General features: G+C 46.6%; 1 protein-coding gene across 2 annotated transcripts in view; it reads right to left on the bottom strand.

The window, feature by feature from the left end:
* The window catches only part of LOC115473743 (sulfotransferase 1 family member D1-like), a 125139-nt gene extending 99368 nt beyond the window's left edge, over nt 1-25771 (bottom strand). For both annotated transcript variants that reach the window (XM_030208821.1, XM_030208820.1), the window contains exon 1: nt 25730-25771. The gene's annotated coding sequence lies outside the window, so the exon portion shown is untranslated. The remainder of the gene's footprint in view (nt 1-25729) is intronic.
* Between the last annotated feature and the right edge of the window lie 1123 nt (nt 25772-26894).

The following is a 26894-nucleotide window of genomic DNA, read 5'->3' as shown; positions in this document are numbered from 1 at the left end:
GGGGAGATGCGGCTCCCCGAAGAGTGGAGAGATACTGATCCCTGAAGAGTGCCACCTGAGGCCCGCACCTCAAGTGGCCTAATGGTTAGGCCGTCCCTGGTGCCCGGACATAACCAAGCATTGAATACTGGGGCACAAAGCCCATGGCAGCTAAAAAAAAAAGTGCTCACCACTGCCGGCTCAATATTTACCCCTAACTGTATAATATTTTCCCTACTCTGTCATTATTTGAGTTTTATCTACAACCCCTTTCAGTAAATCCTTGATTCAGAACAAAACCTGGCCTGGACTCATTTATTGGGAAGGGGAGATGGTATGGAGAAAGTAATTTTTGCATCAATGGCCTGAGCCTCCCAGTTTTATTGGTCTCAACCTGGATCCCAGAATCAGTGGTATAGCCAGGGCTTTTTTTGAGGGGGTACTCGGGGGTACTGAGTACCGGCACCTTTTCCAGTGTCTGCTAAAATTGACCCATGGACCACAAGTTTTAATGAAAGAGCTCAGGCTCAAGACACCAATTCTGCCTTGTCATAGGTTCTGTGACTGGTTGCAGGGGGCCTGGCTATTGTGGAGTGAGTCCCTCAGTGATCACCCCACCCCTGAAGGGTGGCCTGGCATTTGAGTACCGGCACCTTTTTTGCTAGAAAAATTGCACTGGGTATAGCCAAGGGTGGGCCTGGGTGGGCTCAGGCCCACACAGTAGCAGCACACCTATGAAGTGGCTGGCAGGGGTCCCCAAGCCCTACCAGCCAAAAACTCCCAACAACTGTCCCTCCTGCATACCTTGTAAATAGCAGATGTTCGCCTGCAGCGAGCAGCGACTGACAAATGCTGTTCACACCAGTCCTACAGCCTTCCCTCTGATATATTCCCGCCTATGCAGAAACAGGAAGTTGCGTCAGAGGGAAGGCTGTGGGGCCAACATGAGCAGTGTGTATTAATTGCTGCTCGCTGCCGGTGAAAATCTGCTACTTAAAAGGTATGCAGGGGAGGAGGGATGTTTGAGAGACCATATGGCATGCAGGCAAGAGAGGGAGAGACCAAATCACTTGTGGGACAGGGCGGAGTTCTGCCCACTCATGTTGGGCCCAGGCCCACCCAAAATTGGGTGCCTGGCTACGCCCCTGCCCAGAATAAATTCCAAGAAACTGTGGATTGATCCAAGCAGTAGTGCAATGTAAATGGGAGTTATAGTTGTAGCTTAAGGTGAATTACATTCAGGTACAATAGGTATCTTTCTTGTCCCCGGGAGGGGGTGTGGGAAGCCTACAATCTAACCCCCCCTATTTACTAAGCCGTGCTAGTGGTTGTGAGGCAGTGGGCATAATTATACATATATAAGAAGCCATATTAATTGGTGTTTAAAAGCTTGATGCTTGAATTCAACTTTTCACCTTGCAAGTAAAGTGATGGAGGAATGTCATCTGGTTTAGATTATTTAGAAATTTTACGTTTGCCAAGCTAAAGGGTAGAAAGGTCAGAGAGAGCAACTTCTTTCACCCTTTGTGAGTGATGGATTGCTAAATGCTGGCACATCTGTATACTATTATGAATGAACAAAGCATGAGCCAGGCATATTGCAGGCAATTTAAAAGGATTAGGCTGAAATGCTGTTTAGTTAGAAGAAAAGAATTAGATTTTAGAAGTGCTTAATATGTAGATATTCCTGATATTTAGAATATGTCTTATAAGGGATACTGATTCTGCTTATTTTAGAATATGTGTATTCTGTGTAGTTAATATGTAGAATACCTTTTTAAATCTAATGTTTGTTCAACTCTTTGCCTTACGTTCTGAGTAGGACTGCAGTGAAAAGGTCAGCATATGGTTTGAGTTTTCTGCAGTCCTGGCTGGTTTAATGTATGGAGCTGATAGGTGAAAAGGGTCAAGAAAAAGTCTTGATTAATTATAGGTAAATGTAGGAATGGTCCTGAAAGTAATAACAGACTATAGCTGTATGCTATTAAGTAAGACTGGCCCTTGACCCCTTAATGAATGCCAGAGTTCAGTTAGCAGTTAGTATGGAGTTGACTAGGAATATGAGAAATTAATCATAATGAAAATGTAAGAGACTGGTGCCATATTGTCTGGTTTGAGGGGCCCCAGGTCATAGGTCAGTTTGAGAAATATCAAACCTATGTAACTGATATTTTTAAAGTAATGATTGGCTAAGGCAAAGTAACCAATCTATTCTTTACCATCTGGAAAGTAAGGGGGGCTAGAGAGGGAGATAGCACTGTATTTAAGAGGGAGCAGAAGCAGCTTACGTCAGAAGGAACAGACAGAAGAAAGAGAGCTGGGGGAAGACAGACAGCAGAAGAGAAGGAGCTGAGACAGAAGCCATAACATCCAGAGAGCTGAGAAAGAGAAGAAGAGACTTAATGCTGATGTCCTACTATGTTTGCTGGCAAATAAAGAAGATTTCTCCCTCATTCTGGTGTGTGCTGTTTGACTCCTGAAGTACCACAGATTCTGCTAACAATAGGGGTAATTCATGCATCAATTCCTGCAACAATTCTTGGTGTCAGAAGTGGGATCCTGAACCGGCACCCAACTGACTGAGGAACATTCGCCGGGTATATATTCTGTATTCTGTATTGTAATCCTAGCTAGGAAACTGTAAACCAGCCCCTCATAAATTGAGGGAAGGGGAGTCTGATCAACTCTCAGCGAAGGCCTTAGTAGCTTTTAGTCTAGTGGAGATTAGAAGCGAAACCGCTTGAGCTTATCTGTATCTGAGAAATTTGAAATTGTTGGGTGGGATTTTCTGTATGGAATGTGTGATGCTTGAATGTTAAAAGAGTGGGGACCCCTTACTGCACTCTCAAAAACTCCCTCCCTTTTGTGTGTTGTAGCTGTAAGCATTATGGGAGGGAAATCGTCTAGACAAATTGATACTCCCCTAGATTGTATGCTTAAGAATTTCAAGAAAGGATTTTTAATTAATGATTATGGACAGACTTTAAGCTCAAGTACTCTAAGAACCTTGTGTGAAGTTGAGTGGCCATCTATGGGAGTGGGGTGGCCCTCTAGTGGCAGCTTAGATATTGAAGTAATCCGGAAGGTCTACAGCATAATTGTAGGAGAACCAGAATATTCTGAACAACTCCCCTATATAGATTCCTGGGACAGCCTTGTGACTGACCCTCCCTCTTGGTTGAAAACTTATATGGGATCCCCAGTAAAGTTCATGTTGGGCCGCGTTCAAAGAAAGATTAGAAAATCTAAATTGGAAGAGGGAAAGAGCCCTAGGAAGCCTACCACCCAATCGGTGGCTTCCGCCCCTACCCTGTCTGAAAAACCCATACTCTCTGATGACCCCTCAGATCTTGAGCCACCACCTTATGGCCCATTGTTGGGGTTCCGTGCCACCCCCAGAGATCCACGCCGCCCAGCCCAAGCTTCTCCAGCACAGGCTTCTCCGGATAGCTCCTCTTCTGTGCAAATCCTAGGGTGGACCTTTCAGCCAGCCTCTACCCTTCTTTGCCACATTCTCCCCTGCTAACCTCCGAAGACCCACTTTGGGCTCCACTCCCTGACTCCTCAACTCCCGACAGCCCAGCCTTTCCCTCTAGTACCCCTACCCACTCATTAGGGGCCCGGCATCCCTTTCAATGGACTGAATCACCTGTGACTACCTCTCAGTCTATGAGTACCCCTCCCCATCCCTCAGGGTTTCAACACACCTCCACTGAATGGGTTAGACCTGCTGCAATCACCTTTGAGCATGATAGGAGGGTAGCTCCTAGCTCTACCTCAGGTTCCATTCCTACCTCCTCGAGAGTTCTGCCCCTGCGTCAGGTAACCACCACTCGACTGGATCCTAATAATGAGGGTCAGGTTATACAGGCACAGGCCTACCAGTATGTACCACCGATCTCCTGAATTGGAAGACGCATTACCCCTCTTATACTGAAAAGCCTCAGGCAGTGGTGGACCTAGTGGCTAGCATTATGGCCACCCATAACCCAACCTGGACTGATTGTCAACAACTTCTTCTGACCCTCTTCACAACTGAGGAGAGGCGGAAGATTTTACAAAATGCTGAGGCCATCACGCGAGCGCGTGCTCCCGAGGGGACACAGAACCTAGAGGAATGGGTTAGAGCTCGGTTCCCTCGTGCAGTTCCAGCTTGGGATCCAAATAATGAGCAGCATTATGAACTGTTGTCTGGCTTTTGCCGGGACTTGCTGGAAGGTATGAGGAAAGGCATAAAGAGGCCCATTAATCTGGCAAAGGTCTCTGAAATTCTCCAAGGGGCAACTGAATCCCCTGGGGCCTTTTTAGAGCGACTAATTGAAGCCTACAGAACATACACCCCATTTGACCCTGAAGCACTAGAAAACCAGAGAATGGTGAATAGCGCATTGGTGGCCCAGAGTATGCCAGATATCCGGAAGAAGTTGCAGCGTCAGGAGGGATTCGCAGGGATGAATACCACCCAGCTAATTGAGATCGCAACCAAGGTTTTCATTAATAGGGATCAGGAGGTGCGCCGAGAGGCCGACCGGAAGATGCAGAAGAAGGCCGACCTTTTAGCGGCAGCCATTACTAACTCCACCCTTAACCGAGGTCGACCTCTAGCTAATGGGAAGCCCAAGTGGGACCCCGGACCACCAGCCAGGCCCCGAGATTCTTTCAATCAATCCCGGCCAAGGGGGGAGAATCCCAGACCAAGATTGGAGAGGGACCAGTGTGCCTATTGTAAGGAAAGAGGGCACTGGAAAGATGAATGCCCCCAGAGGCGCCAGGGACTGAGAAGGGGACCAGGAGATCGAGGAAGCCGAGGCCGAGTTCGAGAGGGAAGGTATGAGCCTCCTGAATCTGACATCATCGGGATAGCCGAGATGGCAGAATGGGACGAATAGGACAGACCGGGTTCCTACAAACTGGGCTCCCAGGAACCTATGGTCAAGTTAACTATAGGGAGCCGCTCAATTCCATTCATGATTGATACAGGAGCTGAACATTCTGTTGTGACGGAGCGATTAGCGCCTGTGTCTGGAAAAACTGTCCGAGTGGTGGGAGCCACGGGGGTGCAGAACCGGAGGCCCTTTCTGACGACTCGTAGATGCCAATTAGGCTCACACACAGTCACTCATGAATTCCTCTATATGCCAGACTGTCCAATCCCTTTGTTAGGTCGAGACCTGCTGTCCAAGCTTAGGGCCCAAATTTCCTTTGACTCTGATGGCCAGACTTCAGTCTCCTTTCGGCCCCCGACATCCAGCCCTAAGGGTATATTGAGTTTCTGCTGCCCCCTTGAAGAAGAATGGCGGCTGCATCAGTCGCATGGCCAAGTTGACCTACCCCTGGCAGACAGCTTTCAGGTCAGTGGGGTATGGGCAGAAGATAATCCCCCAGGGTTGGCCCGAAATATTTCTCCTGTCCATGTAGATTTACTTCCAAGTGCCCGGCCAATCCATCTTCGCCAATACCCAATTCCCCGAAAGGCTCTGGAAGGGATCCAAGCACACCTGAATCGTTTGTTATCCCATGGAATTATTCGACCTTGTCAGTCTCCATGGAATACGCCACTGTTGCCAGTTCAGAAGCCAGGGACTGAGGACTACCGGCCAGTCCAAGACTTACGAGTGGTCAACAAATCCACTATTTCATTACACCCTGTAGTGCCTAATCCATATGTCCTGCTGGGATTGATACCTTCTGGAGCTACCCATTTCACGACACTAGATCTAAAAGATGCCTTCTTTTGTATTCGGGTGGCCCCCGCCAGTCAACTGCTTTTTGCCTTTCAATGGGAAAACCCAGTAACAGGAAGGAAGCTTCAGTATACATGGACCCGCCTGCCACAGGGGTTCAAGAACTCCCCCACCATTTTTGGGACAGCCCTAGGACAAGACCTTAAGACTTTTAAATCTGAGCCTTCCAGGCGAGTTTTACTCCAGTATGTAGATGACCTCCTGATTGCAGCAGTGACCCAGGAAGAGTGTTTTGAGGCTACCAGAGAATTGCTGGAGCTACTCTTGGATGCAGGCTATAAGGTCTCACGCTCAAAGGCCCAACTTTGTCAGTCAGAAGTGAAGTATCTGGGCTTTTGCATTTCCCAGGGAAGTCGGAGACTGGATGTCAGTAGGAAGCAAGCAGTTGCTGCAATTCCCCAACCCAAGTCCAGAAGGGAAGTTAGGGAATTTCTGGGAGCAGCCGGATTCTGCAGAATTTGGATTCCAAATTTTGCATTGATGGCGAAACCCCTTTACCAGGCCACAAAGGGGGGTGAAAAGGAACCATTTGAATGGGGACCTACTGCTCAACAATCCTTCATTGCTATAAAGAAAGCCCTACTCCAAGCCCCTGCGTTAGGCCTTCCTGATGTGGAGAAACCTTTCTCATTGTATGTCCATGAGCGACAGAGGGTTGCTCTGGGTGTGCTGACCCAGATGATGGGATCCTGGCAGAGGCCTGTTGCATACCTGTCTAAACAGCTGGATGGAGTGGCTAAAGGATGGCCAGCCTGCATGAGGGCCATTGCAGCAACAGCCTTACTGGTCCAGGAAGCTGATAAGCTGACCTTGGGGCAAGAACTGGTTGTTAAAGTCCCCCACGCAGTTCTCACCCTCATGGAGTATAAGGGCAATCATTGGTTTACAAATAACCGTATGGTTAAGTACCAAGCTAGCTTGTGTGAGAATCCACGGATACACCTGGAAACAGTGGCTACATTCAATCCTGCCACTCTTTTGCCAGCATCTGAGGGACCACCGGATCATGACTGTATCCAAACCATGGATGAAGTGTACTCCAGTCGACCAGATCTTAAAGATGTTCCTTGGAGGGACCCAGGTGTAATTTATTTCACAGATGGAAGCAGTTACGTGGAGAACTCCAAGCGATTGGCAGGCTATGCTGTGGTGACAGAGGACAAGGTGATAGAAGCAAGAGCCCTGCCCCAAGGAACTTCAGCCCAGAAAGCAGAACTTGTGGCCCTCATACGAGCTCTGGAGCTAGCAGCAGGACTGGTAACCAACATTTATACTGATTCCAAGTATGCCTTCACAACTCTACATGCTCATGGAGCTTTGTATAAGGAAAAGGGACTCATAAATGCTGCAGGCCAACCTGTTAAGTATGGACCTGAAATACTTCAGCTGCTAGAGGCTGTTTGGGCCCCTAAGAAGGTAGCTGTCATTCACTGCAGGGGACATCAAAGGATAGATACTCCAGTGGCCCGAGGGAACCGCCATGCTGATCGGGTGGCCAAGGAAGCTGCTCGAGGACCCCCAGCAAGTACTGTGACTCCCCTGTTCCAAATTCGACTGCAAGAATGGACGCCTATGTACACCCAAATGGAAGAGAAATGGGCTCAAGAGGAAGGTGCAGTAAGGAGACCTGATGGCTGGTTACATCTCCCTGATACCAGAGTTCTGGTGCCACGCCACCTAGCTTGGCCTGTAGTGTCTCAAGCTCATGACCTATCACACTTAGGGAAAACAGCACTAGGCTGCCTACTCAGTCGAGTAGTGGTGCTGGAAGGATTGGATAGTCTGGTTGCCACTGCCTCTGCCCAATGTACTCTCTGTGCCCAGAATAATGCTCGTCAGGGACCCCGTATTCCACCAGGAGTTCAGTCTAGAGGACTAACACCCTTTGAGTCTCTAGTTATAGACTTCACAGAAATGCCCAGGAGCGGTAGGCTCCGATACCTCTTGGTCATGGTCTGTACCTTCTCTGGGTGGGTGGAAGCATATCCTACAGTCACTGAGAAAGCCACAGAAGTAGCTCGAGCCCTCCTTAGGGATGTCATCCCCAGGTATGGACTGCCCCTTGCCATAGGTTCAGATAATGGTCCCGCCTTTGTTGAAGCTACACTTCAGGCCCTGTCCAGCGCATTACGCATTACCTGGAAATTGCATTGTGCCTACCGTCCCCAGAGTTCAGGGCAGGTTGAGCGGGCAAACAGAACCTTGAAAAATAGCCTAGCAAAGATTTGTCAGGAAACCCAACTGAAATGGCCACAGGCACTGCCATTAGCCCTCTTCCGCCTCCGATGCACCCCAACTAAAGGAACAGCCCTCTCTCCCTTTGAAATTGTGTATGGGAAGCCCCCAGCCATTTTGCAGGGAATTAAGGGAGACATAGGGATTTTAGGGTCTGCCCAGGTGCAGGAGCAGCTAGCCCTCTTGGGCAGGATAATTTCTGAGCTTCAGTCTTATGTGAGAGAAATAAACCCTGTCCCCTTCCAGGCTCAGGTACATTCCTTCCTGCCAGGGGATAGAGTTTGGGTGAAAGACTGGAGGCTCCAGCCTTTGGGACCCCGATGGAAAGGACCTTTTACTGTTTTGCTTTCTACCCCTACAGCTGTGAAGGTCGCAGGGATAACTCCATGGGTCCGTTGGTCTCGAATTAAGTCTGCTGACCAGACTGAGCCCAGCACGGATCAGACGGAGCCTAAACAGTGGAGAGCAGAAAGTGATCCAGCGGAGCCATTGAAGTTGCGCTTGACCCGAACCAAAGAATCTACTAGCTGAAAAGAAGGGTCAACTGCATACTGCAGGAGCTGCTGAACTTCGGCTTCACACTGAGACTCTTTCTTGCCCTGATTCTGGCTTTCTTGGAATTTGAGAGCTTGATCCTTGTCAGTTGAGGGTCTATCCCAACTGGTATAAGAACTCAAAGACTGAGAACATTATATTAGAGTAATCTGTGATTAGCACAGACTGTTGAAATATTATTGCTTAATTAGTTTGCTGTATTTGTTTTAGATTAGGAAGAAAGAAAATGTTAGTAGTTTGGATGCTTTTGTTGTTTTCTACTCCTTGCCTCCTTTTTCCTAATACCCCAACTCGCTCCAACCTTTGGTTACACTCTGTCCAGGAACTAATTAGCCAGGCAAAGATTACTTCCCCTTGTATTGTGTGTTCCCGATTTTCTCCTTATACTACAGATGTCCCAGCTGTACCTGTCCCTGTGCAGCTCCCAGCTCTTATACCTCCCTACTTTTCGAGTTCAGGCCCTTGGAGTCAGGATTATACTTGGTGGTCCTTTTATAATGCTACTTCCCCCTCTGAATCTTCTCTAAGGCCAGTCTTTATGTCTCCCTATCCAGCTTCTGGAGTGTTTTGTTTAACAAGAAGCATCTCAACTGTTCTTCCCATTCCCTGTAACTATACTAATGTTCTCCCAGAAAAAGGGGAATCTGTGTGGGTAGTCTCTCCAGGTACTCCTATGTGCCCTACTACCATACCTGCAGATTATGACCAGGGTGATTATCTGGCTCCTAACCTTACTACTGAGAAGACTATAGTGTCCCGGCCTATTTTCTACTTTCATAAGTCCCCGGGGTATGAAAGGGTTGCAACATATGAGCAGTCTGTCACAATTGGGGATTGGCACCTATGGTGTACAAAGTCTCCATTTCTTCTTAGTTCCCCCTGGGATAGGGGCTCGCATTATGGGCATCCTAATGTCCATCCTGTGCCAACATTTATTGGGAACTTTCCTCGCCCTCTCCTTGGTCATTACTGGCTTTGTGATAATGTCCTCCACATGATTCTTCCCCCCACATATGATTTTTGTGTATTGGTAACCTTGAATTATTTTCTTAAAGTTATTCCTCTCCTCAAGCCACCATCTCCGCACCGCTCTAAGCGAGAGGCCTTGTCCTTACCTTCCTCCGTTGCCACAGAGGATGAGGCGATTGAATTAGCCCTCCAGTATATTAACTCTACTTATCCTCTGACTAAAAAGAGACTTGTAGCCCTTTCTGCCACGGCCTGGATTCCAATTGGGGGCCCGGTAGCGGGTATTACTGAACTGGGCATGGCTACCCGGAGACTTCAGTCCCTACTCCATGTTTTAGTTCATGAGCTGAACGTGGTAGTCAATGCATTGCAGGATCAAATTAATGAATTAAGTATAGTTTCTCGGTATAACTGTATGGGCCTTGACTATCTCTTTGCAGCCCAGGGTGGCCTCTGCACAGTGCTAAATTCTTCAGAGTGCTGTACTATTGTCATAAATAGGACGCATGTAGTTAGGCATGCTATGGATAAAGTCCTACAGTTGGCCAGCCTTAATGTGGAGGATTACCGAGGAGGATTAGACCTTACCTCCTGGTGGTGGTCATTGACCTCCTGGATACGTCCCTTGTTTATTTCCCTAATAGTCTTAGTTTTAGCAGGGTTGTTGTTTTGTTTCCTGGCCTCATGTGCTTCGGCAGTATGCCGTCGGACCTTAACAAGTAGGGTAATGGTGATTCACAAGCCTATTCCTAGTTAGGATCACTATAATCTCCAGAGTTTGAGTTGTGAGACTTATCTCTGCATAAGCTGATTTTAGTCTCAAAGGGGGGAATGAGGCAGTGGGCATAATTATACATATATAAGAAGCCATATTAATTGGTGTTTAAAAGCTTGATGCTTGAATTCAACTTTTCACCTTGCAAGTAAAGTGATGGAGGAATGTCATCTGGTTTAGATTATTTAGAAATTTTACGTTTGCCAAGCTAAAGGGTAGAAAGGTCAGAGAGAGCAACTTCTTTCACCCTTTGTGAGTGATGGATTGCTAAATGCTGGCACATCTGTATACTATTATGAATGAACAAAGCATGAGCCAGGCATATTGCAGGCAATTTAAAAGGATTAGGCTGAAATGCTGTTTAGTTAGAAGAAAAGAATTAGATTTTAGAAGTGCTTAATATGTAGATATTCCTGATATTTAGAATATGTCTTATAAGGGATACTGATTCTGCTTATTTTAGAATATGTGTATTCTGTGTAGTTAATATGTAGAATACCTTTTTAAATCTAATGTTTGTTCAACTCTTTGCCTTACGTTCTGAGTAGGACTGCAGTGAAAAGGTCAGCATATGGTTTGAGTTTTCTGCAGTCCTGGCTGGTTTAATGTATGGAGCTGATAGGTGAAAAGGGTCAAGAAAAAGTCTTGATTAATTATAGGTAAATGTAGGAATGGTCCTGAAAGTAATAACAGACTATAGCTGTATGCTATTAAGTAAGACTGGCCCTTGACCCCTTAATGAATGCCAGAGTTCAGTTAGCAGTTAGTATGGAGTTGACTAGGAATATGAGAAATTAATCATAATGAAAATGTAAGAGACTGGTGCCATATTGTCTGGTTTGAGGGGCCCCAGGTCATAGGTCAGTTTGAGAAATATCAAACCTATGTAACTGATATTTTTAAAGTAATGATTGGCTGAGGCAAAGTAACCAATCTATTCTTTACCATCTGGAAAGTAAGGGGGGCTAGAGAGGGGGATAGCACTGTATTTAAGAGGGAGCAGAAGCAGCTTACGTCAGAAGGAACAGACAGAAGAAAGAGAGCTGGGGGAAGACAGACAGCAGAAGAGAAGGAGCTGAGACAGAAGCCATAACATCCAGAGAGCTGAGAAAGAGAAGAAGAGACTTAATGCTGATGTCCTACTATGTTTGCTGGCAAATAAAGAAGATTTCTCCCTCATTCTGGTGTGTGCTGTTTGACTCCTGAAGTACCACAGATTCTGCTAACAATAGGGGTAATTCATACATCAATTCCTGCAACAGTTGCCATGCACTAATGCCAACACAGCCCATTCACTTTGAATGTGCTGTGTTGGCATTGCCAGGCGGCATAGTAAACAGTGAGGTAAGTTCTATCTGAAGCAATGGAGGATTAAAGGCATCTTTTACTAAAGAATAGCAAATATTATCTACCACAGGACCTATTTTATTCCTGTGGGCCCTGTGCAGCTAGCATGTGCTAATCGTTAGTAAAAGACCCCCTAAGTGACTTGCCCAATATCACAAAAAGCTACAGTGAGATTTAAACTGAGCTTGCCTGGTTCCTAGCCTGCTGCTCTAGCCATTAGTTGAACAGGCTTCACTGGTGACATTGAAAATGATTCTCTGTAATTCAGGTGTCGGGTCACAAGATAGAACTTGATAATCAGTCTGTACTTTTAATTGTCTGTAGATTTCAGAGACATATGAACGGCAGTCCTGCACAACATTAGCTCCACCCTTATCAGCACCCCTGATAACAATGTTAGAGTTAGCTTTCAAAGATTCAAAAGTGAGCTTCTCCGTCTTCGTCAAATTAGAGAACCTTCTCTTGAAGGAAGCCTGTTCAATATGCTGGAATTCAGACAGAAGCAAATGGCGAAAGGCAGCTAATACCGGATTTAGGGGACCAGGAGGAGTCCAGCAAGACAAGAGGCTACCCATTAGCGGTAGTGCGTGTCGCCTATCGCAGAGCGTGCTATAACCACTGGGATTTTTTGCTCACACCAAGGACACAAACATCTTCAGAGGATGATCTCATACTCACATATTTATTTATTTATTTATTACATTTGTATCCCACATTTTCCCACCTATTTGTAGGCTCAATGTGGCTTACATATGTCATGCAGTACAATTTCTTGTCAAGTCACATAGTTCCTGCAGTAAGGAAACATTGGGACCTGGTGCGGACTATACCTATTTTTAGCAAAGCAGGTTTAGGCTTTTCTTTCTGCCACATGAGGAACTTGAAGGAACATCTTAGCCCTGTTGTCTTACTGCCTCCTCAATTACGACCTGCTCCAGACACCGGGCCAGTCGATCATTTCAAATGTAATACTTGTTCTGTATTTATTTATATCTATTTATTTTGATTTTGCTCACACCTTTTTCAGTAGTAGCTCAAGGTGAGTTACATTCAGGTACACTGGATATTTCTCTGTCCCAGGAGGGCTCACAATCTAAGTTTGTACCTGAGGCAATGAATGGCGGGCTAAGTGACTTGCCCAAGATCACAAGGAGCAGCAGTGGGATGTGGGATTATGATTGAGACCACATTTTTTATTAACCCGGTGGATCACAAAAGACTTTTTCTCAAAACCAAAACATCTTGCAAATCTGATTTTGTTGTCTATTGCATAATTTGTCCATGCAACATAGTTTATGTGGGACAGGCATCTTGTGCATTAGTCACACGTTTGACAGAGCATAGAAGTTCCATACATACCAAGAAACCCGGTCTCCCTCTTTGAAATAGTAGTAATAAAAAATATCAAGGAGTCAAGGAACAAAACGAATCACAATCAAGGTTCAAAAAACAAGCAACTTTATTATAAAACTAGTAAAAAAGGCCCGTTTCTCAAACAAATGGAACGGGCGCTAGCAAGGCTATTCCCCTCCATTCACCCATGTGGAGCAACCCTCCTCTCCCCTCCATCCACCCATGTCTAGCAACCCTCTTCTCCCCTCCATCCACCCATGTCCAGCAACCCTCCTCTCCCCTGCATCCACCAATATCCAGCAACTGTCCTGTCCCCTGGCTTCCCCTCCATCCAGCCATGTGCAGCAAGTGTCCTCTCCCGTGCCCTCCCCTGCAGTTCCACGCCCCCTCCCCCCGTCGATGTGCACACCCCCTCCCTCCCTCCCCCTTCGAGTTGCACGCCCCCTCCTTCCCCCATCGAGTTCTATGCCCCCTTCTCCCCCCCCTCCATCGAGTTCCACGGCCCCCATCCCTTCCCCCCTCCACCCGCCCCCTCCGTCAATGGCCCGGCCTCCGTACATCGAAAGCAGAGCGCCTGTCACCTGTGTGAAAGCGGTGCAGGCAGAAGAACGCTTCCCTTGGATCTGCTTCCCTCTCTATGTCTCCGTCAAGGGCCGGGCTCCCTACATCGAAAGCAGAGCGCCTGTCACCTGTGTAAAAGCGGTGCAGGCAGAAGAACGCTTCCCTTGGATCTCCTTCCCTCCCTGTGTTCCATCGTCGCCTGACGTGACGTAACGTGACGTCTACGAGGGCGGGACATAGGGAGGGAAGGCGATCGGAAGGGAACCGATCTTGTGCCTGCAGCGCTTTGATACAAGTGACAGGCGCTGTGATTTCGAAGTAGGTAGGCTGGTCCATTGACGGGGGGGGGGGGGTGTGGATGGGGGTGGGTGTATGGGTTGATCGGCGACCAGGAGGAGCCGGGACGGTGGCGTTTGCGTCGGGGGATGTGTAGCAGTGGCGGCTTCGGGTGTGGGGGTTTAGGTGTGGCAGTGCCGTAGTGAGGGCGGCTGACACCGGGGGCGCACACCCCCCCCCCCCCCACTGGAGTGCATTCTTTCCAAAGGGGGAGGGCGGGAGGGACTCTCTGCCCCAAGTCATGTCGCTGGGAGCTGCGTCAGCTCCGCTGGTTCTCTGCTCTCTCTGCCCCGGAACAGGAAGTAACCTGTTCCGGGGCACAGAGAGCAGTGAACCAGCAGAGCCGACATCCCCCAGCGGCGTGCACCCAGGGCGGACTGCCCCACCGCCCCCCCTTCCTACGCCACTGAGATGCGGCCTGGGGGGAGTGGAGCGTCAGAGGGTGGGGGAACTGGCGATTCGCTGAGTGTCATAGACCCGACCTCGATGTCATCACGTTGTGACGCGAGGGCGGGGCAGACACTCATGGGGAAAAATTACGATCTCTGCCACCTCAAAAATGGAAGTTGTAGCTTCATTAGAACGTTGGGGTTGCGAATTATGTGCGGAAAGGGCATGGCTCAGGGCGGGTCTATGAGTGAGAGTGAGTGGTGCATGAGTGATAGTGAGTGTTGCTGACAGCCTAAGTGCAGGGCTCCAGTGTTTCCCTGCCACAGAGTGAGCTTCAGAATGTTTGAGGTGAGACTTATTTATTTAGATGACCCATATACACTACATAATCTCTCTTTTTATTCAAACCATTAGGTATAACTGACCTGAAGTCGAATATCTTCTTTTGTTCAACTTTAATCAACATCTGATCAACATCTCCTCCTCTCCATGGAATCTTTGATTTTCTTAATACAAAAAAGCTAAAATGCTCAAATCTATTATTTTTTCCATAGAATGTTCCACCAAAGGCTTATCTAGTGGTTCAGGTGGTGGTAGGGCTATGGGTGGTTAGGTAAGAGTGGAACATGGGACGATCAGTGCTAGTACAGCATAGGTGATGATGTGCAGTTTTATCAGGAAGCCAGATGAGATGACTGTATTATTATTGAGCCTGCAAAGAGGTGGGAAAATGTGGGATACAAATGCAATAAATAAAATAAATAAATAAATAAATTTTCCAGGAAAAGCCTTATTTGCCAAGAAAAATATTAAACAGCCTAGCAACCAAGACATTCTATGGCGACATAAAGATAATGGATAACTTAAACAGAAAGGGGTGAACAAACATGTGGATAAAGGTGAGCTGGTTCATATTGTATATCTGGATTTTCAACAAAGTACCTCATGAAAGACTCCAGAGGACATTGGAGAGTCATGGGATAGGAGATAGTGTTCTTATGTGGATTAAAAACTGGTTCAAAGATAGAAAACAGAGTAGGGTTAAATGGTCAGTATTCTCAATGGAGAAGGGTAGGTAGTGGAGTTCCGCATGGGTCTGTGCTGGGACCACTGTTTTTTAACAAATTTATAAATGATCTAGAGATGGGAGTAACTAGTGAGGTAATTAAATTTGCTGACGACACAAAGTTATTCAAAGTTGTGAAAAATTGCAAGAGGACCTTATGAGACTGGGAGACTGGGCATCCAAATGGCAGATGACGTTTAATGTGAGCAAGTGCAAAGTGATGCATGTAGGAAAGAGGAACCCGAAATATAGCTACGTGATGTAAGGCTCCACATTAGGAGTGAACGACCAAGAAAGGGATCTAGATGTCATCATTGATGATACATTGAAACCCTCTGCTCAGTGTGTGGCAGCAGCTAAGAATGAAAATAGAATATTAGGTATTATTAGGAAAGGAATGGAAAACAGAAATGAGGACATTATAATGACTTTGTATCACTCCAAGGTGCAACCACACCTCGAATACTGTGTGCAATTCTGGTCACCACATCTCAAAAAAGATATAGTGGAATTGGAAAAGGTGCAGAGAAGGCGACAAAAATGATAAAGGAGATGGGACGACTTCCTTATGAGGAAAGACTAAAGCAACTAGAGAACTTCAGTTTGGAGAAAAGACAGCTGAGGGGAGATATGATAGAGGTCTATAAAATAATGAGTGGAGAGGAACAGGTAGATGTGAATCACTTTCCAAAAAATCACAGTTTTGTGATCTTGCCAGGTACTTGTAACCGGGATTGGCCACTATTGGAAACAGGATGCTGGGCTGGATGGACCTTCGGTCTGTCCCCGTATGGTGAGTGTCTTGGTGTTTACTGCCAGCTGATTTCTACCGTGAACTAATAATGCTACCACTGCTTAGTAAAAGGACCTCTTAGTTTTCCCACTATACATCAGTTTACAGGGACATATACATGCATAAATCACCTTTTCTATCTTACAGTTTGAAAAATGATGTAGTACATATTCCTTTCCAGTCACTGGATATTTAAAAGATTTAATCTTCCTACTTAGACAACACACTGAACATTTACCACACGGAAAATGTCCCTTGAAAAGTGTTTTTTCGGTTATTGATTGTCTGACAAATGCTGATGGTACTGGCATATTTCTCAACTTCATACTCCGTCTATAGGCGATCATTAGGTCCTTATTATTGAAGGGTTCTATTGGCTGAATTACATACCAATGTTTCTTTAAGATCTTAATAATATCATATGACAGTTGATTAAATTCCAAACACAAACAATTTTTTCATTAACATTTTTCTCTGACTTCCTTAAGAGCTCATCACTATCCTTTAGACTTGGAGTTGGTGCAGGGATACAATGTCATAAGTACATAAGTATTGCCATACTGGGACAGACCGAAGTTCCATCAAGCCCAGCATCCTGTTTCCAACAGTGACCAATCCAGGTCAGAAGTACCTGGCAAGATCCCAAAACAGTACAGTACATTTTATGCTGCTTATTCTAGAAATAAGCAGTGGATTTTCCCCAAGTCCATTTTAATAATAATCTATGAACTTTTCCTTTAGGAAGCCATCCAAACATTTTTAAAACCCTGCTAAGCTAACTGCTTTTACTGCATTCTCTGGCAATGAATTCCAGGGTTTAATTGCACATTGAGTGAAGAAATATTTTCTCTGATTTGTTTTAAATTTACTATTTTGTAGCTTCATTTCATGCCCCCTAGTCCTAGTATTTTTGGAAAGAGTAAACACCAGTTCCACTCCACTCATTATTTTATAGACCTCTATCATATCTCCCCTCAGCTGTCTTTTCTCCAAGTTGAAGATCCCTAGCCGCTTTAGCCTTTCCTCATAGGGGAGCCGTCCCATCCCCTTTATCATTTTCATCGCCCTTCTCTGCACCTTTTCTAATTCCACTATAGCTTTTTTGAGATGCAGTGACCAGAATTGAACACAATATTCAAGGTGTGGTCGCACCATGGAGCAATATAAAGGTGATGTGATCAAAAGGGGTGGAGTGGATGGGAGAGTGTGGCATTGCTGGGCATGGGTGGAGAGTGGGCAGGGTTAGGGTGGATCCTCGATACTGACTGGCTGACACAACCAGAAATGGGCATGGCCACTTGTCAAAATATGCAAATTTGCTTTTACAAAAGGGGGTGAACCGTATTACTAAGGAGGCTATATAGTAGAGTACCACAGGATTTTGTACTGGGACCAGTTCTTAACATATTTGTAAAAGATCTGGAAATGGAAATGACAAATGAGGTGATCAAATTTGCAAATGACACAAAACTATTCAAGGAGGACAAAGCCGTAGCGGAGAAATTAAATGAATTCTTTGCTTCGGTCTTCACCGAGGAGGATTTGGGGGGGACACCGGTGCCGGAAAGAATATTTGAAGCGGGGGAGTCGGAGAAACTAAACAAATTCTCTGTAACCTTGGAGGATGTAATGGGTCAGTTCAGCAAGCTGAAGAGTAGTAAATCACCGGGACCTGATGGTATTCATCCCAGAGTATTAATAGAACTAAAAAATGAACTTGCGGAGCTACTGTTAGAAATATGCAATCTGTCCCTAAAATCGAGTGTAGTACCGGAAGACTGGAGGGTAGCCAATGTTACTCCGATTTTTAAGAAGGGTTCCAGAGGAGATCCGGGAAATTATAGACCGGTGAGTCTGACGTCGGTGCCGGGCAAGATGGTGGAGGCTATTATTAAGAATAAAATTGCAGAGCATATACAAAAACATGGACTGATGAGACAAAGTCAGCACGGATTTAGTGAAGGGAAGTCTTGCCTCACCAATCTAATGCATTTTTTTGAGGGGGTAAGCAAACATGTGGACAATGGGGAGCCGGTTGATATTGTATATCTGGATTTTCAGAAGGCGTTTGACAAAGTGCCGCACGAAAGACTCCTGAAGAAATTGCAGAGTCATGGAATCGGAGGTAGGGTATTATTATGGATTAAGAACTGGTTGAAAGATAGGAAGCAGAGAGTAGGATTGCGTGGCCAGTATTCTCAGTGGAGGAGGGTAGTTAGTGGGGTCCCGCAGGGGTCTGTGCTGGGTCCGTTGCTTTTTAATGTATTTATAAATGACCTAGAGATGGGAATAACTAGTGAGGTAATTAAATTCGCCGATGACACAAAATTATTCAGGGTCGTCAAGTCGCAGGAGGAATGTGAACGATTACAGGAGGACCTTGCGAGACTGGGAGAATGGGCGTGCAAGTGGCAGATGAAGTTCAATGTTGACAAGTGCAAAGTGATGCATGTGGGTAAGAGGAACCCGAATTATAGCTACGTCTTGCAAGGTTCCGCGTTAGGAGTTACGGATCAAGAAAGGGATCTGGGTGTCGTCGTCGATGATACGCTGAAACCTTCTGCTCAGTGTGCTGCTGCGGCTAGGAAAGCGAATAGAATGTTGGGTGTTATTAGGAAGGGTATGGAGTCCAGGTGTGCGGATGTTATAATGCCGTTGTATCGCTCCATGGTGCGACCGCACCTGGAGTATTGTGTTCAGTACTGGTCTCCGTATCTCAAAAAAGATATAGTAGAATTGGAAAAGGTACAGCGAAGGGCGACGAAAATGATAGTGGGGATGGGATGACTTTCCTATGAAGAGAGGCTGAGAAGGCTAGGGCTTTTCAGCTTGGAGAAGAGACGGCTGAGGGGAGATATGATAGAAGTGTATAAAATAATGAGTGGAATGGATCGGGTGGATGTGAAGCGACTGTTCACGCTATCCAAAAATACTAGGACTAGAGGGCATGAGTTGAAGCTACAGTGTGGTAAATTTAAAACGAATCGGAGAAAATATTTCTTCACCCAACGTGTAATTAGACTCTGGAATTCGTTGCCGGAGAACGTGGTACGGGCGGTTAGCTTGACGGAGTTTAAAAAGGGGTTAGATAGATTCCTAAAGGACAAGTCCATAGACCGCTATTAAATGGACTTGGAAAAATTCCGCATTTTTAGGTATAACGTCTGGAATGTTTTTACGTTTGGGGAGCGTGCCAGGTGCCCTTGACCTGGATTGGCCACTGTCGGTGACAGGATGCTGGGCTAGATGGACCTTTGGTCTTTCCCAGTATGGCACTACTTATGTACTTATAGGTGGATTGTGAGACATTGCAGGAAGACAATGGAAGATTAAGCATCCAAATGGCAGACGAAATCTTATATAGACAAGAGCAAAGTGTTACATAATGGGAAGGATAATCCAAATTATAGCTACATGATGCTAGGTAGGTTCCAGATTAGGAGCCACCACCCATGAAAAAAAGTCTCTGTGTCATTGTGAACAATATGTTGAAATCTTCTGTTTAGTTCGTGACTGCAGCCAAAAAAGCAAACAGAATGTTAGGAATTATTAGGAAAGGAATAGAAAATAAAACAAAGAATATTATAATGTCTTTGTATCGCTTCATAGTGAGACTGCACCTTGAATATTCTGGGCAGTTCTGCACACTCCAACTTAAAAAAAAAAAACTAATTAGAAGTACAGAGAAAAGCAACCAAAATGATCAAGGGGATGGAACAACTCTCATATGAGGAAAGGCTAAAGAGGTCTATGCGCTTCAGCTTGTAGAAGAGATGGCTGAGAAGGGATATGATAGAGGTCTACAAACTCCAGAGTTGAATGAACAGGTACATGTAAATCAATTGTTTCCTCTTTCAAAAACTACAAAGACTAGGGGCCACAAATATGAGAAAATGTTGTAAAGATCAGCTAGTGTAGCTGGTTTTTAAAAAGATTTGGACAAATTCTAGGAAATAAAGGCCATAAATAATTATTAAGGTAGACCTGGGGGTAAATTGCATAGAATCTTGGTATTCTTTGAGAATCTGCCAGATACTTGTGACCTGGCATGGCCACAGTTAGAAGCAGTATACTAGGCTACATGGATCTTTCATTATAGCAATTCATATCTTCTTCTGAAATGACAGGAAAAACCAAAACATTTTTTTCTTTCAAAATGCACACTTTTCTGAAAAAGTCTCTATTATTCATTCATTATTTGCTTCTAAAATAAAAAAAACAAAATCAGAACAAAATGAAAATTTCTATAAATAGTACATGAAGCTAAATAAATGAAAATGCAGCACACCACTAGTGATAAGCAGGAGGAGGAGGAGTCTCCGTTTAGAAGAAATGTTCATGTTAGTAGCCACTGTGTGCTTGTCCTGACTGGCTGATCAATTCATTGCACAATTTATCAGATCTTGATGGAAAGAGGTTAAATGTTTCAGCCAAACACTAAACATTCCATCAGGGTCTTTTCTTAGCATGGTCCAGTATTACTTTAGGTAGCACTATGAGTTTGATGTTTGCCTTTTCTCTGAAACTTAACCTAAGAAAAGATCCTATCATCTTAAGCTTGTCAAAAATATATTAAGGGGCCCTTTTACTAAGCGGCGGTAATCCCACCATGGGTTTACCATGTGCCAATCAGAAGCTACCACTGGCCCAGCACGGGATCCAGTGGTAGTTGCACCCCAGAGTGCGGCATTTCCGGCATTAGTGGAAATATTCAAAAACTAATTCCAGAGGGGGCTACCTGGCAGTAATCAGGCAGTGCTGCGTGCTACCTGGTTACCAAGGCAAGACGCCACCTGAGATGGAGCTACCTCCAGCCTGTTCGCGGCACTGGCCTGCCGCCGGCCCCCACCTCTTCCATTTACTGCGGCTGCCTGAGCCTCTGACGAAACAGGAAGTTACATCAGAGAGGTGACCACAGTAAAGGGAAGAGGCAGGTGCCAGCGGCAGGGCAGCGTATGGGAATCGCTGCTCCTGCTGGGTAATGCCATGAAGGGGAGATGCCAGGTGCCAGCAGCAGGGCAGCGTATGGGAATAACTGCTGCTGCCGGGTAACGCCGTGAAGGGGAAATACCACTCCTGAAGAGTGCCGCCTGAGGCCCCCCGCCTCAGGTGGCCTAATGGTCAGGCCACCCCTGACCACCGGGTTAGCGTGGGAGCCCTTACCACCACCTCAATGGGTGGTGGTAAGTGCTGCCTCCCGCACGCCACATGGTAAAAGCAATCTTACCACATGGCCATGTCTTAAGTACATAAGTAATGCCACACTGGGAAAAGACCAAAGGTCCATCGAGCCCAGCATCCTGTCCACGACAGGGGCCAATCCAGGCCAAGGGCACCTGGCGAGCTTCCCAAACATACAAACATTCTATACATGTTATTCCTGGAATTATGGATTTTTCCCAAGTCCATTTAGTAGCGGTTTATGGACTTGTTCTTTAAGAAACTGTCTAACCCCTTTTTAAACTCTGCTAAGCTAACTGACTTCACCACGTTCTCTGGCAACGGATTCCAGAGTTTAATTATGCGTTGGGTGAAGAAAAAATTTCTCTGATTTGTTTTAAATTTACTACACTGTAGTTTCTTTTTTGAGCTTTTTTACCCGCTGCGGTAGAAAGGGCCTCAGCATATGGCAAAAACAGCCCCCACTGCTAGCGCAGGGCCCTTTTTACTGCAGCTTAGTAAAAGGACCCCTAAGTTACTCCAATAAAAAGGCATTTCTCTTTATCTTGTTTTATTTTATTTCTATTTATTGTCTTTTCCCTGTACAAGTCTTTGTTCTCTACTGTGCTGTGTGGGAACCCGATATAAATTTCCCTGGAATTTTCTGTTTCTTGGTTATGGACTATACTAATGGTTCAGTATTATACAAGTAGATCCTCATCAACCAAATAACTAGTGACCACCAATTAAAAATGCACAGACATAACTGAAATCGAGACTTCAAGAAGCAATATGCTGCAAGAAGGGTAACCCTGGAAAAGGAGAAACAAAAATGCATCTCCACCCATAGGGATCCTTTTACAAAGCTGCTCTTAGCACTAGCGAGTGCTCACCACAGCTTAAAAGGACTTACTGCAGGATGAATTTTTTAATTTATTTATTAGATTTTGCTCACACCTTTTTCAGTAGTAGCTCAAGGTGAGTTACATTCAGGTACTTTGGATACTGAAGTGTCCCACGGTAATTTCGTAATGTGTGTGCGCAAACCATACAGTAAAAAAATCAATTTTATTTCCCCGCAGAGGGGGTGATCTGGGAGCACAGCGTGGGTGTTTTTGCAGTAATCAGCGCAGCAACATTTCCGTGCACTAACCAGGTTAGCGCATGAGCTCCTACTGCCTACAAAACAGGCATCGGTAAGTGCTCACTCGCTAATGACGTTAATGCATGGCCATTAATTTGGAAAAGTGGCCATTTTCCGGTTCTGCTATAAATGGCCTTAGCAGGGGTGTAGCTACATGGGGCCACGGGGCCATGGGCCCCCGTAGATTTGGCCCTGGCCCCCCGCCAACCCCTTCGACCCCCCTCCTCCCGCCAACCCTCCCTTGCCGTTGGGTATCTTTGCTGGCAGGGGTCCCCAACCCCCACCAGCCAAAGTCCTCTCCTCCGGCGCGGCTGCGTTGCTGATCTGCAAGGGCAGGCTTATGTTTCTGTGAGTGAAGACCTCAAAAGTGGTGGCACCGGGGGGGGGGGGGGGGGGGGGTCAAAAGAGGTGGTCAAAAGAGTTGGCGCTGGAGGGAGGATCAAAAATGGCGGGGGGGGGGGGTCAGTGGCACCAGGGGGGGCTAAAATGTGCTCTCTCACCTTGGGCTCTGGACCCCCTCCCACCGAAGTCTGGCTACGCCCCTGGGCCTTAGCACACCGGAAAGACCCATGTAAGGCAGCACTAAGAGCCCATAGTGAGTAAAATACAAAACATAAAACACACACATTCGTAAAGCTGACATATGTTCGTTTTAAAAGGTTATAGACTGCATTTCACAGTCTTGAAGTGGTTTGCAGAACACAAAACAAATATTACAGTAAAACAATAAAACCTTCCACCTACCAATCTAACCTGAATGAAAAATGTACCTTACTGCCTGGTAATTTGTTTTTTAATGATCATGTTGATCCCAATTTCTCTTTTTCACTCTACTCTGTGCGGTCTTTTCATTCCTCTGGCCAAGCCACCACCTTTCATTTTCCCCTTTTCTCTCATCCCTTCTTTTTCAATCCTGCCTTCAATTTCACATTGATTTTTCCACTTTCATTTCTATCCTCTTACAGCTAGATTTCATCTTGGCTTCAACCCCTGTTCACTAATCCTCCCTCAGTCACCTTATGTTCACCTCTCACCAATTTCCCCCCCAATTGCGTACATGCAAATTCGGATCCTCAAGCAGAATTTTTGCAGAGGTGTCTCCACCCACAGCTGGAATCTTTAGCCCTCCACGTCCATCCCAAAGCCTCCCTCCACGTCCATCCCAAAGCCTTCAACGACCTGTTCCTGGCAAAATCCAAAGGTCTCTATTCTATCCTCATCCTTCTCGATCTATCCGCCACTTTTGACACTGTTGATCACAGCCTACTTCTTGATACGCTGTCTTCATTTGGATTCCAGGGCTCTGTTCTTTCCTGGTTCTCCTCCTACCTCTCGCTTCGCACCTTTAGTGTACACTCTGGTGGATCCTTTTCCACTTCTATCCCTCTACCAAACGGTGTACCTCAGGGTTCTGTTCTCAGTCCTCTCCAGGTCTCCATCTACACTTCTTCTCTTGGCTCTCTGATATCATCCCATGGCTTTCAATACCATCTCTATGCTAATGACTCCCAAATTTACCTCTCTACCCCTAAAATCTCAACTAGCATCCAGACCAAGGTTTCAGCCTGCCTATCTGATATTGCTGCCTGGATGTCCCAACGTCATCTAAAACTTAACGGCCAAAACCGAGCTTCTCATCTTTCCCCCTAAACCTACCTCTCCTCTCCCCCCTTTCTCTATTTCTGTGGATGGCACTCTCATTCTCCCTGTCTCATCTGCTCGAAAACTTGGGGTCATCTTTGACTCCTCTCTCTCCTTCTCTGCTCATATTGAACAGATTGCCAAAACCTGTCATTTCTTTCTCTATAACATTAGCAAAATCAGTCCCTTCATCTCTGAGCATTCTGCCAGAACCCTTATCCACACTCTTATCACCTCTCGTCTTGATTATTGTAACCTGCTTCTCACCGGCCTCCCTCTCAGCCATCTCTCTCCTCTTCAATCAGTCCAAAACTCTGCTGCAGGACTCATTTTCCACCAAAGTCGCTATGCGCACATTAGCCCCCTCCTTAAGTCACTTCACTGGCTCCCTATCCGTTTCCATATTCAATTCAAACTTCTCCTATTGACCTATAAGTGCATTCACTCTGCTGCTCCCCAGTACCTCTCCACTCTCGTCTCTCCCTATGCCCCCCCTCGGGTATTCCGTTCTGTAGCTAAATCTCTCTTATCCGTCCCCTACTCCTCTACGGCTAATTCTAGACTCCGTTCCTTTTGTCTTGCTGCACCTCATGCCTGGAATAGACTTCCCGAGCCTGTGAGTCTACCCCCCGTCCTTGGCCGTTTTCAAGTCCAAACTTAAAGCCCACCTCTTTACCACTGCTTTTGACCCCTAACCACTACTCACTTGCCCTGTCCTTTATCCTCACCTCTTTATTCTCTTACCCTTAATTGTTATGTCTATTTACCTGTCTAATCTAGATTGTAAACTCTTTGAGCAGGGATTGTCTTTTTTGTGTATGGTGTACAGCGCTGGGTATGCCTTGTAGCGCTATAGAAATAGTAGTACAAGGTGAGCATTGAACACACCACACCCTGCTTTCCTTTAACAGCTTTGTCGCACCATCTCCTGATCATTAAAGGACCCGATCCAGCTCTTATTAGGAGACTGTCCCAGCAGCAAATGATGTGCTGCGGTGCTTTTCCAGCTGCTGGACAAGATCGGGTCATTTACGTAAATAACGATATTTGGAAATGACTCAGCAACACTTGTCTCTAAGTTCAGTGGCTCGCTGTACCTCGACCCAGTATCACTCCTTCCCCGGTCTATTTCCCCCTCTATTAGCTCTGATCCCCAATACCAATCCTTTATACTCAACCGTTCCCTGGTTCTTAACTACTTTCTTCTGCTTTTCATCGCTTAACAGCCCCATCTCCCCTTCATCTTCTCTCCTGCCTCCCATTATCCCTTTTTTCAACTTTCCCTTCACCAACATGCAGCACCGTCCTTTTACCCCATACGACCTCCCCCCCCCCCACCAAGACACATCTAACTCCCTGTACTCCCACTCTGACCCACAGAATCTCCCTGGTCTCCCAACTTTCAGTCCTCACATTCCCCCATCCCAAGGTCCCTTGTTCTTCCCTATTCGACGCTTTCCCCTCTGAGTTTTTTTTAAAGACTGTTGGTGCCAACCCCCCGCCCGAGGCTCATAATCCTGTCTATATCCTATTCCTCCTCCGGTCGGCGGTTCAGATAGATGGGGGGGGGGGGGGGGGGGGGGGGTGAAAAGAGGCACTTAGGGGTACAAGCACGGATCGTAAAGAAAGAGAGGAGCAGGAGCAGAAAGGAAGCAGTCGGAGCCTGGAGTCCAGTACTGACCCGGATAGCGCTGATGATCCTCTCCTGTTGGAAGGGACGTGTCGAAAGTAGGCTGAAATTGTTTTCTGCTTGATAAGAGAGCGCCGAAGGAGGGAGGCTCCTGATATACAGACTCTCTGCCAGGTCAAAGTTAACAATGCATCGCTGAATCGAGATGGCTAACTTCCCATAGGGTGTGTTTTGGCACTGCTAATTGTGTACTTGTGAAAATCTCCTTAGTCGACCTTTCAGACTACTTGCCAACTAGATCCAGAGTCGCCTGACAAGAGTTGATCCAGTCCTGGGCTTACATCATTGCATGCAGGGCCCTGTGGCTCTGATTGCCAAATAGATTTCCTAAGGGACCGATGGTCAGTTTCCCTGGGCTGTTCTGAAGAGCGCTTTAAAATTAGCACGTGAACAGCGCGGGGAAATAAAGCCCTGATGATTAAAGCTAATAGTATACAAATTTATGTGCTAGCTTCAATCATCAGGGCACTTCTGCTGGAGGTTTGTGTCTGGACTTGCGCCAGGGGTGTAGCCAGACCGGCGGGAGGGGGGTCCAGAGCCCGAGCTGAGGGGGCACATTTTAGCACCCCCCCCCCCCGGCGCCGCCGACTCCCCCACCACTTTTGGCCTCTGCCACCAACCTTCCTTTGCCACTATCGATCCCCCCTCCCGCTGCAGCCAACCCTACCGCGCCACCGCCAGGTACCTTGCCAGCCGAAGTCCTCTTCAGCGCCAGTCTACTCCGGCGCGTTCGCTGATCTGGATTCTGTTTCTGTGAGTCCTGACGTCCTGCACCTTCCTATGTGCGGATGTCAGGAGTCAAGAAAAGACACAGAAACAGAATCCAGATCAGCAACGCACCTGAGACCGGCTCTGAAGAGGACTTCGGCTGGCAGGAGTTGGGGACCCCCGCCAGCAAAGGTACCTGATGGCGGGGGAGGGCTGGCGGCGGCGGGAGGGGGGTCGATAGTGGTGGGGGAGGGTAGACAGCGGGGGGATGAAAGTAGGGGGCCAGGGCTAAATCTGTGGGGGCCCATGCCCCGTGGCCCCACCTAGCTACGCCCCTGGCATGCGCCCAAGGCACAATTCTCCTGAGTCCTGCAGAAGTTGTTTGACAGGTCCAGGAGAACCTCCCTTATATGGTACTGAAGCCCTGCCCGGTGCATCCCAGGATGCA

The sequence above is a fragment of the Microcaecilia unicolor genome, chromosome 7 (genome assembly GCF_901765095.1).
Source record: "Microcaecilia unicolor chromosome 7, aMicUni1.1, whole genome shotgun sequence".
NCBI lineage: Eukaryota > Metazoa > Chordata > Amphibia > Gymnophiona > Siphonopidae > Microcaecilia > Microcaecilia unicolor.
The sequence above is the reverse complement of the archived record's forward strand: the minus strand, read 5'-3'. Positions and strand labels throughout refer to the sequence as shown.